The following is a 13,391-nucleotide window of genomic DNA, read 5'->3' as shown; positions in this document are numbered from 1 at the left end:
CTGTCGATGAGGAAGTTAATGTAACCTACAAACACCCACACAAACATACTTGTTCACACACACACACACACACACACACACACACACACACACACACACACACACACACACACAAAAGCTCCCATATCAGCATGATGCAGGTGTCTTTCCAGATATGGTGTGTGTGTGTGCGCCACTAATGGGACACACACACACACACACACACACACACACACAACCAAATAGTATAGCTTCTCTCTCGCTCTCTCTCTTTCCCTCTTGCTCTCTCGCACCTTTCCTCCCCTCCCCCTCTTCTCTCCTATTTCTCTCTCTTCTCCCGCGTGAGGCGCTGGGCCTACACTGCACATGCTGACATCAGCAACCAGCAGCGCGCCCCCCCCCCCCCCCCCCCCCCCCCCCCCCCCCCCCCCACACACACACACACACACACATACGATATGCGCGCAAGAAATGTATCAAGCTTGTCACACGTTATCGTGACAGCGAATTACCGTAACAACTGTGATTGATAGTGATAAACAGCCTCATAATGGGGGCTGGTTCATAGGCCTGTGGTGGTAGTACCAGTAATTGGTCAACCGCCATTCATTAACGTCCCAATACTATAAATAACATGCAGCAGCCTATTTCGTCTATCGCCTCCGCCTATAGCTTAACTTACATGCCACTTGTCATTATGACTTTCTGTAAGGCCTCCCACCCATGGAATAAGAAAAAAATATGAACCATTCAATCAAACAGTTGTCTGCACAGTAAGCCTACCTGTTCCCCCGGCAAGGCCTACTGTAGCAGTGTCTTACTCACTGTACACCAATGACAGAAAAGGATATGGCCATTCGGTGATCTTTTTGGCGTATTTTCTCACGAAGTTGTCCTCGCTGAAGATGAACAGCGAGCGGTTGACGGTGAAACAGTTCTGGCGCACCGGGATGGGGTTATAGAGGGCCATAGTCCGGGCTCTCTGCGCCATAGACTGCTTGTACATTCTCTGGGTCCCGGGCCCTCCGGGAGGACCGTGGCCATGGCCGTGGCCGTGGCCGTGGCCGTGACCGTGTCCGTGGGGTCCTCCTTGCCTGCTACCACCGCGGCCGCCCGGGCCCCCTCCGCCGGGCCCTCCGCCATACCTGGCCGGCACTTCATCTCCGAACCGCGCCATTCTCTGGACACCGAAAGCCAATCTTCACGAAGCAGCGGAGAAGGAGACCAATGCTCAGCAGTGCAGCCACACAACATTACATCCCATCTGGATCAGGACGGTTCATATGCACAACGGGTTGCCTTGTAAGCTTATGCTGAACACCTGCACCCGACGAGTGGAGGGCAGTAAGATGCGGCCCCTGGCTCTAGCAGACGAGGACGCCCATGTACCGTCTCGTTCTCTGTGCGTCTCTGCCAGCGGCCAATTGTGGGTGTGAGAAAATTAAATGTGCGGTCGGTTGGCTGGCTGGTTGCACTGTAGGCTAGTGCTGTGGGGTTTCGGGATCTACTTTCTTAGTCCGTTCTTATGTCCATAAAAACCAGCAATCGCCCCAACATACAATCATGGGGAGACTGTAGCGAGTTAACATCAATGTTTCATGTTCTCCATGGTTCATGCCTGTATCACCAGCGCGCACCACAGCCTCCTGCACCTTGCTGGGCGATTCAATTTTTTACTGTCATGACAGCATGTAATGACAATACAAACGCCCCCAACAACACACAGGCCTCACTAAATCAAACTGTCAACTGTCGAAAATAAATCTCAAAATGATAAAATAAATAGCCTACCTACGCGGCGGTCAGTGCCGTTCAACTTGGCATTTTAGAATTAGACGCGTTTCTGAAGACTTAAAAAGGCAGTGAAAATGAAAAAGCTACTATTATTTATTTATTTTGAAACATCCGCAATGTTTGGTACAGTGTGTGGCGATAATGTGGCTCCTGCCACCTAACAGTCGTTTTACCAATGCGCTCTGACAAGCCTCGACACCAGGAAAATTGTGACATTTGCTGATAAGCCTTATTTCAGAGCGCACAATCTCGAGTAGAAAAGAGACAGAAAAAATACCGTTTTCCTCTCAATTGTCGGTGTCAACGCAGTCGAGCGCTGTAGATGAAACAATTTTCTCAAACGAATTCAATGGCATCCCCCCTCGCTACAACCATCATCTTCTCTCCGTCACCTGCGCGGCCATCCAGAAGCTGAGCAAGGGACACATGGACGGCATCGTCAAAGACGAGGATATGACGGCCGCTTCTCCGCCGTCTCACACCCTCTCATGATCTCCGTTTGGCTGTTCGAGGTGCGGTGCCGACAAAGTCCCTCACCATCCCCGCCCCGCAAAGTCTACCTTCGTCCGCACTGAAAAGCCCAAATGTCCTGGCAGAGCGTCCTTTCTGTCTCTCTCCTTGGAAAAGTGCGTTCCTCTCGGCCTCCTCTCTCTCTCCGTCCAGCGGCCCCTAGGGGAGGAGAAGAAGGACGGATGGATGGATAGATGGATGGATGGATGAATGGAAGGATGGATGGAGAGAGAAATGAAAGGGAGGGGATGGGCTGTTTCTTTGGAATTCAGGCAGGCGTCTGCCTATAAATCAAATAAGCGGACCGAGCGTGAAATCGTTGTCTTTCAGCTTGTGGTGTGACCTATAATGAGAGCCAGATCGGTTCTGCAGCCGCAGCACATGACGCACGCAGCCCGTCCAACTTCCAGACGTATGCACTCCCCTGCCACGGACGGAGGCATCGTCTAACGCCTGTTTATTTTAAGGAGCTTCAGGCTACAGCCCTACCCAAATGGACTCGACCTCTCCCAACCATAGCTTATCCATCTCCGAATCAAACGCAAATAATGCGTAAAAAATATAGGCGACACACCGCATGCATGGCACAATTTGATGAGGTGAAATCGGCAAGTGTGTGTGTGTGTGTGTTTCCTTTCCTCCCCCCTGTGTGAATCTGTTTTTCATGAAGACTTAGCAAGTATTTGCTTGTCATAGCCAGATGCGCGTGTGTGTGTGTGTGTGTGTGTGTGTGTGTGTGTGTGTGTGTGTGTGCGTGTGCGTGTGCGTGTGTGTGTGTGTGTGTGTATGCAAAGATACAGCTGCAACCCCAGCTGAGAATGACTGCGCGTGTACGGGCGTGTGCGCTAAAGTAGATGCACGGCAGACTGTCTATGTACACGCGCACGTCTGCGTGTGTTTGTCAGGGAAGAGAGAGGGGGGTGCAGGCTATTCTTAGCAACAGACATTTGGAAATTAATGGACGGAGAGAGCTCTCTCCTCCCTCCCTACCCGAAACCGAGTCGAGGCTCTTCTTCCCTGGCTCCCTCCCTCCTATAGCGGCTCCTCTCATCGGTCCAGCAAAACACTGGAGCCTGGTCAAGGTGCGACCACAGTCTGCTTCCTCTGATCCCAAAGCAGCGCATAGATGCTCAGTGGCATAACACACACAGGCAACACTGAAAGGCAACGTAGATGGGCAATTTCGCTAAAAATTAAGACCAGCAGTATTGTGCTAATATTTTGTTGCTTATGCTTATCCATAGCCTATTAATTCCGTACCAGTTGTTGTCAGTCCTGTCATTTATTTTTGAGATAATAGTATCCATCTTTATTTTTTATTTTATTATTATTATTATTATTATTATTATTGCTTCTAATGGTAATTTGTCTGGGCGGTTTCAGTCAGAATACACAAATTTGCATTTGCTTCATCATTTTAAATGTTAATTTTACCAGATTACCTGATTTATATCTGAATAATAAGATGGCAAAGAGTAGTCTGATATTCGAGGTATGTCTTGAGTCAAACCCAAACACACGATGGTGAATACAGTAGCCTATCCCATGCCACTTAGTCCGCTGAACCACGGAGTAGGCTTCCCCACAGGTGAAGATGTGAAGAGGAGGCAGTACGGTCGCCCTGCCACCCATGTGTGTGTTAGCCTGCCCCCGACGGCACAGAACAACATTCTCTTCATATATTATGTGTTCTAATTGATTGACTCCAGAAATAGCCGCCTCTGTGAATGGGAAATGATCATACAGGCACAGATTTAAGGGTGACCGGGCAAATTAGTTCACCTTTTTAAGACATCCAGTCAAAAGAGAAGCCTTCCAAGTGCGAACGCCGATCGATAACAGCACGACCTTAAACGTCTATCCGATATCTCAGGAATGGATCGTTTGCTTTCAGAGTCCACTTAAGCAAGACTTCCTGCCACGAGACTGAGACTGACCCCACACAAAGGGCAAGAATTTTAATTTCTGATCATAAACTGAACTTCAGTGATAGATAGATAGATAGATAGATAGATAGATAGATAGATAGATAGATAGATAGATAGAGCACTTTCACTTCCTCTCCTTTTGCATGTGGGACATTCCAGCACCACGGACAGCTCCAACTGCAGTCTGCCCAGTCCCAGTAGTGTAGACAGCATATTACCATCGTACCAGCATCGCATCAGTCCCAAGGACAGATGCCACACCAACACCATATCAGCACCACCTTATTTTATTACCACTGCCAATGTGAGCATATCAGCAAACCACTGATATCCGAAAAACATGAGCATTATGGAAAGTATCATACCACTAATCTTAACATCACATCAGGACCATGGACAGCACCATGCCACCAACCATAACATCACTGTATGACAGCATCATGTCAGCACCATGGACAGCACCACATCAGGACAATATCAGCACCATGTCAGCACTGCAGACAGTCCAATACCACCAGCCATGTCAGCACCATATTGCCAGCTTCTCCAGCATCATGTCAGCACTTTAGCCAATACTAAATCAGAACCACAGACCTTATAAAGACCAATCGCACATGCCCAGTACCATAACAATAACCACATCAGCACCACAGCTGGTATCATAATGAAACAGATACAGTGCAACTCTCTGTCTACATGACTGAACTGTGTGTGGGGCGGCGGGGTGGGAAGGGGGAATCTGAGCTTCGGGGGGAGACTCACATGCTTTACATGCCTCTCGCTCACAGTTCCTGGATGAGAGATGTCAGCTCAGGCAAAGTGGTATGTCAGCAAGACCCACCTTGGTTCCACTGGTTTCTCTGCCTCCTCAGGTGGCTGGTGCATGCCTGTCGTATCCAGTTGTTGTCGTGTCTAGCCCCCCCCCCCCCCCCCAGCCATGCTTGCCTGATGCTAAAGACATTGCACGCGCTTCAGCAGCCATGTCCCATTGATGGAACATAGAATGGGATAACTGTCAAATTCTACGACTTTTTACCACCAAGACTGGTACCAAGACTGCAACTTCAGGCCTATATTGGTTAGTGGTGTGAAGGTAATGTTATGATAAACTGTGTGTGTGTGTGTGTGTGTGTGCGTGTGTGTGTGAGAGAGAGAGAGAAAGGGAGAGAGAGAGAGAGAGAGAGAGAGAGAGAGAGAGAGAGAGAGAGGGTGTGCATGTACATGTTTGTGCAAATACTGTATGCACATGCGTATGATTGTTTATATCTTGTGTATGTATGTGTATGTATTCACAAGTGTGTGTGTGTGTGTGTGTTTACACCAGAGTGTGATGATCTGTGAAATTATCTATTGCCCTTCAGAGTTGGAGCCTTTGAAGAGGAGAAGCAGCCTTCTGTCCAAACCCCATGATTCCACACAGCCAGCCCATAATGCAATAAAACTAAATGTAATAAACATAATAATGTAATACAAATCTGATAATGAAATAAAAATCTCGAACTAATAATCTATTAACAGTTTTGGTTGAATAATATAACCTCAACTAATGTAATAACACTCTGAAATCTCTTCAGATGTTTTTTTTTTTGTTATTTATGTATTTGTTTATGTTTTATCCATTGCACATCAATTACTTCAGCCTTTTTGCCTTTGTAAATAAAGGTTCAAACTCTCATCCAACATTTATAGCCCCTTTTTTCCAGCTGAAAGTTAAATTGTCTCCTCTAGTTTCCTCTAGCCAAATCATCAGTTTGGCTGTTAGATGATCAGAGCTGGCTGATATTCATGTGGTATTTTGGCTTACATTGGGCTTTGTAAATGTTCTTTTAACAGCACACACACATTACATACATTCAAACTGTTCTCAGAAGAAATGTTAGGAGAAAAAGTGTGTGTGTGTGTGTCTGTGTGTGTGTGTGTGACTCTATGAAACAGCAATGAAACTGATTTGTCATATGAGCCACTGCATGTATATACTGACTGATGGCCTCCATCAAGTTTAAGTTTAATTTCTTATTCTGATACACACTGAAACAACTGCACCAACAGCCATGCAGGGTGGAATATACTACTGTCACATGAACAGACTAAACTGAACCACGTTATGACACTGTCCAGCCAGCTAGCCTATCTAGTTACAGTAGTATAGTAATCTAGCAAGAACACGAACCTGAAGGAACTTAACATACTGCATGGACACTGGTCCATGCAGTATGTTAAGTGATAGCAATGATGTCTTTATGGAAAGGCATGAAATCTAATGCATTGTATTGTGATCATTCAACACAATATACATTCTTCCTCTACATTTTCACATCTAGAGCATTTTGTGAGAAATGAATGAGAGACCTTGCAAATCACACACACACACACACACACACACACACACACACACACACACACACACAAACACACACATAGAGCAGAGACTCTGATAGTATAGCCTCTAACCCACAATGACTGGGAGACATATTTTGTGGATACATCATACTTTTTCTCTAGACTATAGCAAGAGGTTTTGGATTGTATCTGTTATTTTAAAATTGTACAATTCTGTCCTATTTGCTGCAAGTGTCTAATATCAGATTAATGCAACAAATGTAAGATGGACTTTACCTCAGAATACTTAAGCATAGTAAGGAACCATGGTTAACCAGAAAGTCTCAGTGGTTGTCAACTAATTCTGCATATTTTAGGTCCCATAAACTGTCAGTCCGTCCCTATTTACTTAACAGCCTTTACCCCTCTCCTAGAATAATCTCCTAGATAAATAACAAAACCTTTGGTTAGCAAAGACACTTGTACATGTGTATGATAACATATAAGCCTGACCACAACTCCATTTGAGAATAGCAGAGTTAATTTCAGATTACTTAATTATTATCAAAATTAGGATTAGGATTTTATTAGGATCCCCATTAGCTGATGCAGAACATCAGCTACTCTTCCTGGTGTCCACACAAAACATAAAAGCATGACAACAGATAAGACACTTACAGACAAAACAACCAAATGATATTAAAATCAGAAAAGTACAACTAACAATATTCTTTCTCACAAACATATTACTATACATATTCTTCTTCATATACACTTATATATATATATATATATATATATATATATATATATATATATTAATATGCACTAAATTCATAAGCACTGAATATACATACTAAGTGAAATCTTACAACATATTTATATACATATTGATATTCCTATCCAAAAGAAAAAAATATACAAAATGTGGTTACAGGCGTAGGGCTATTAGGTATTGCTTAAATTATTTATTTATTGTGTGCTTTAGCAGTCTGAGCTGGAAGTGAGTTCCATGCAACCATGGCTCGATACAATACTGTGCGTTGCTTTGATTGTGTTCTAGATTTAGGAACTCTGTAGAGACCCCTGGTGGCATGTCTGGTGGGGTAGGTATGTATGTTAGAGCTGAATGTGACTTGACTATACAAACAATTAGGAATTTTCAATACATTAATGTTTCTAACAAAAGCAAAGAGTGATGCTGTCAGCCTCTCCTCAACTTTCAACCAGGAGAGATTGACATGCATGTTGTTTACCTTAGACCTTAGTGTGTATCGAAGGGCAAGACGAGCTGCTTTGTTCTGAGCCAGCTACAGTTTTCCTAGATCCTTCTTTGCAGCACCTGACCATATCATTAAGCAACAGTCTAGATGTGATAAAACTAGAGTCTGCAGGACTTCTTTGGTCAAGTGTGGTGTTAGAAAAGCAGAGCACCTCTTTATAACAGATATATTCCTCCCCATCTTTACAACAAGAGAATCTATATGCCTTGTCCATGACAGTTTACAATCTAAAATAATACCAAGAAGCTTTGTTTCCTCTACTTGCTCAACAGCTACATTGCTCAGCATCAGATTCAGCTGGGGTCTAGAGCTCAAGCAGTGATTTGTACCAAATACAATGCTATTAGTCTTTGATATGTTTGATATGTTTAAATGAAATTAAATGAAAGACTTTAGTCCAAATTATTATTACTGGCAAGATTCATCAGCATTTATTTTATGGTTATTTCACATCATGTGCAAATATTAAGAAACATTTGAAGAGATTTCAGAGAGCTATTACATTATTGGTTTGAGTTATTACTTTATTCAGCCAAAAAATAGCTAACAAGTCAATAATGTAAACGCTGTTATTACATTATTAGTTCAATATTTTTTTATTTAATTATCATTTGTATTATATTATCAGCTTTATTACATTTGGTGTCATGACATTATCAGCCACTATTTCATTATCGGTAACTATTACATTATTGGCCTCTATACATGCCTTACTATAGGACAAATACACTGTGTCTATATTACGAGATAAAGAGGTACCTACTAACCCGGTGGTTTACAGGTGGGCTGAGAAAAGAAGGAAAGGAAGAAAAGAAGAAAAAGAAGAAAAAGAAGAAAAGAAGAAAATTATGTTAAAAATTATCTTTATAAAAGGAAACACATGTTGACACCTATTAACACTTTTACAGACTATTTCAGAAATATTGTGTGATGAACTTCAGGTAATGTTGTCATTTGTGTTTTTACACTGAACTCTTAATCTGTAGAGGGAGCAGTAGAGATGACAACCACCTCGTCTAAGTGGGGCTCAAAAAAAGTAACATCAATGATTCAGCACAGCAGGATGGGGAAAGGAATTAAGAATGATCAGGCATCTTAGTAACACCATATTCAATGTGTACACCTATTCCCCTTGTTTGTTAAACACTTAATGGTGTAAGCAAAGTGCAAAGTCAAAGGGGCTAATGATTTAACGAAAAATCACACAAATAATTTGATACTCTCCTACAAGCTACATGATGTTCAAGACTTGGACTCTTGAGGCCTACACCTATATTTTGTGGTTTTCACAAAAGGACAACCATGGGTGCCATTGCAGGTTTCAAACATGCTTATTCACTCCATCTTTAGAAGTTAAAAGTGAAGCGGCTTGGTCTCTGTGTTGTTTTTCTTTCTCTGTCAAATGTTCAAACTGTGGGTGCCTGTGCGGCTGGAGCTCTGAGGCGAGGGCCTAAAAAGGAGTGTCGTGACTCAATGATTCATAAGGCTGAATAATTCAATGGCTGGATGCATGTAGAGCACTCCGCCCCTGGTGAACCCGGTCCTCCACAGACCCACTGCAAAGCTAAACATCTGCAAGACTGGTCCACATATACACACACACACTGACTTGGGTCACTGTGGTTTACATATCCAAAGTTAAGATAATGAGATATTTTGGGTCAAAACATGTGTTCCTGTTGCCCTAACATGTCCCTTCATATAACTGAAGAGTGACAAGTAAGGTGGATGAAGATTCAAGTGTCCAGCCACAGAAATTGGGTCAGAATGTCATTGGTTGAAACATTGGCCAAACTTCAAAAGGCAGTGAGTGTAATGGACGGTTTGTGGCAAACTCATTACAGCAAAATGTATGTTTACTTTGAAAACATTACAGCAAAATATATGTTTACCTATTACCTTGAAAGGTTAACAAGAACATCCTGGTGGCTCACTGGAATTGGGCACATATCATGAATCTGGAACTGCTGCATTTACCCCTCACCCCCCTCTCTTTCATGTCAGTCTCCACTATCTAATAATGCAGAAACAAATTATTTGAAAGAAAACTATATTTTGTAATAAATATTCTAATAGGCTGACTGAAAAGCTAACTGAATGCACACCAGAATGCCTAACTCATCAGTCCTTATCACAGGTGTGCAGCAATAGCAGACAACCACACCGGGTTCCACTCCTGTACCTTATAAACTGGCCACTGCGAGTATTTTCCTATTGACACTCATACTTATTGTATGATTCAACAGAAGCCATAATGATGCCCGCAGGACTTGCTGACCAATGACAACGCAGCGAATCGTAGAAGCTTTGAATGAGCGCACCAACTGGGAATTAGAATATGAACCCAAACGCTCATCATGGCTGGATGAGTGGAATGCTGGGGGCAGCAATATGGCATCCAACAATGAAATGGGCATCATTGCACTTGCTACCCTTTCTGTGTGTGTGTGTGTGTGTGTGTGTGTGTGTGTGTGTGTACGTGTGTTGGGGAAGAGGGTATTTGAGTAAGTTTTGTTGTGGATGCTCACTGACCGAGACCCGCAGCATGCTCACAGAAGGACTACTAATCCTTGTATCTGCAGTGTGTGTGTGCGTGTGTGTACGTGTGTGTGTGTGCATGTGTGTGTATGTTAAATGTACTTAGTTTCATGTAGGGTTGGGCGATGTCTACCAAATTGGCATATGACGATGTCCACAGTTAAACATTGCGATGGACGATGATATCGTTGTTGTTGGGGGGGGGGGGGATTTTATAGACGAACAAGAAAAGATGTTCTTCCATACAAGGCTCTCATGTGAGCTGCTCTGGTACTAAAATTTGTATATATACTTTCTTTTATACTTTGTATGTATGTAGCCCATGTTGGATATTAATTACTATTTCTATCGGACCAACCCTAGTTTCATGCTTATTTGTATCATAAGTAAAATTTGTGTGTGTCTGTGTCTGCATGTAAGTGTGGTAGATAAGCAATAGCGCGGCACACACATATAAGTACACACACACAGCCAGTAGTCATGCTGCTGATATAAGCACAATACATTTTTAAACATCTAGAATTATTAACCTACTCATAAGTAGGGTACCGCAGCTGGTCCTGCACAAGCAGATTCCTCTCTTTCTCTGTCTGTTTCTCTATCTCCTCCTGGCTCTCTCCCGTCTATCCTTTTAAATCTGAACCGTCTCATACTGACATCAAACAACAGCAGCTACATTTTTTTTAAGGTTCACACGTTTCTTGTGAGAGCAAAGGCAGTGCTTCCCTTTTCAATTATTCCTACATTGGACACGCAGAAGGTCAGCCTTTGCTTCCACAAAGCAAAAGAGGGAGAGGACACGAGAGAGAGAGAGAGAGGGTGGCTAACCTGTCCTTAGTGGTAAGTAGGCCAACTGTTTCGCTGGGGGAATCTCTGGTGGGGATGAAGTCACCACTTTATCTGTTCTCAGAACTCCCCTCCTCCTTTTTTCATCCTCCATTTTTCTCTCAACCTCATTTACTCCTCCACCCCCCACAGGCTCCCATGTTCTCTCTGTCTTTATTCATCCCTTCAAGTTCGGTTTGTGGATAGTGGTGCAAAAGTGTCAGTATGGGCCAACTGAAAATTGTATTATACACATTTTTAATTGCACAATAAAGGATTGATAAAACGCAAACTATTCATCCTTTCAAATATTTCCCTCTTCTAACCTTCGCAATTAGCATTCACTATCAATCATTATATCATCAACACGAAGATTGAGACAAGTGTGTAAGTCTGCATTTGTGTGTGAATGAGCAGAGATTTAAGAAATTTCTGTTCTCGTCAAGACAGCCCGTATACAGATGGCTTTATTTACATATATAGATATGTCACTATGAAATGTCACTTTGTATTTTTCTTCTATCCCTTTCCTTCCCTCTAACTCTTTCCAACCCCTTGGCCCTTGGTCCTAATTTACGTAAAAAAAATATTTCTATACTCTCAAGTTTTCTTGTACTTCATTCCTGTTTCATTCATTGTTGAGAATCATTTCATTCATTGAGGAGAATCACTACCAACCAATTTAATGTTATAACCTCTTTGCCAAGAAACTTCTCCAAACAATATTTCTCCTCAATCTTTTCTACTTTTTCCTAACCACCTTCATCCAATCATTCCTTCATTCCTCTCTACCTCTATTCCAATTTGTAGGTTTCTCTTAAATTGTGTCTAACCTAGAAAATAAAACAAAGCTCAAATCAAATAAGAAGCAGTGAGGAGCATCAGATTCTTTGCAAACGGGGGCTGAGCGTCCTGGATCCACAGTGTACCTTACAATCAATACGGTAACACTTGTCACCTTGTCAGCATTCTGACACAGCACACACTTCCTGTTCACCCCTAGGTGGATAAACCAAGTAGGGGTCGGGCAGCATCACAACAGCAGATGCTACAGAATGTAAACAAATTCATGGCGCCCGTGAAGAGCTCCGATATGGAGATTAACAGTCAGGTTTTATGCTACCGGTTAATAAATCAAGTGCCGCAGTGACTTGAATAGTGTTGAAATAGTTACACTCTTACAAGTGAACTATCTAGGTGATTTTTCGTTTTTTTTCTGTCAGACTTATTGGCCATATACAGTATATGTACATTAAGATCTCAATGTTATTTACCTCTATTCATTCTGACCAGAATTTTGGTCCAATGTGCAGGAATCCTTTTGTAGGAATGATGGGCACATAGCAACCTCTCTCCTTGTTTATCCCTGCAATGAAGAACAATTGAAACAAGGATGGGTCAATTGTGTCATAGCCAATAGGGACTAAGGGTATGGCACATACTCAGGGAGAATGAGATTGCACTTGTGCAGCTTCTTGTGGGTGAGACGTTGCAAACTCATATGCTGCATGTTGTATCACCAATTTGGACTGACTGTGGTGATACTGACCCCTACTTGTTCTTCCCCTTAGATCCACCCATAACTCTGGTGCAACCTTGGAGCTATCAGTCATAACTCCATTGAGAAAAGGCCTGCAAGGGAAGAACTTATGTGGCGGCTGGCCAATGAGAGCAGCTGAGGAGACAGAGGGAAGGGTGGTGGTGAGGCATGAAACCCAGTCGGTCAGGCAAACAGTGGGTGACCTCTCCTTCCCTCTCTGCTCTCCCCTCCTTTATTATCCCTTCTCCTCTTTCACCTACCCACTTCCCCTCACTGCACATCGCTTTCTCTTCACATCTGTTCCTGTCTGGTCTGCACTCACTCTCTCTTTCCTTATTCTTGCCGCTCTTCTCCCTCTCTTTGTGTGTATGTATCCCAAAGCTATGAGAGCAGTAGCCTAGGCGGCAGGCTTGGGCTGAGTGAGCCTCCTTTGTGGCTGTGCATAGCGTGCAGGCCTGGATATATATACACACACGCGCACACACACACACACTGTAGCCAGCTGCTGGATAATATAATTGAAAACTGCCGCCACTGTCCACTGTCATCTGTTCTTCTAACCTTCACAATTAGCATTGATCACTATCATTATATTATCAACGCAGAGATTGAATGAGTGTGTAACTCTGTGTAGCAATGAGTGTGTAAGTCTGTATTGGTGTGTGAATGAGCTGG

The sequence above is a fragment of the Centroberyx affinis genome, unplaced genomic scaffold (assembly GCF_046629955.1).
Source record: "Centroberyx affinis isolate AG114_WGS23_722 - 3 ecotype Tasmania unplaced genomic scaffold, CSIRO-AGI_Caff_v1 ptg000117l_1, whole genome shotgun sequence".
Lineage (NCBI taxonomy): Eukaryota > Metazoa > Chordata > Actinopteri > Beryciformes > Berycidae > Centroberyx > Centroberyx affinis.
This window is presented reverse-complemented; position numbering follows the sequence as displayed.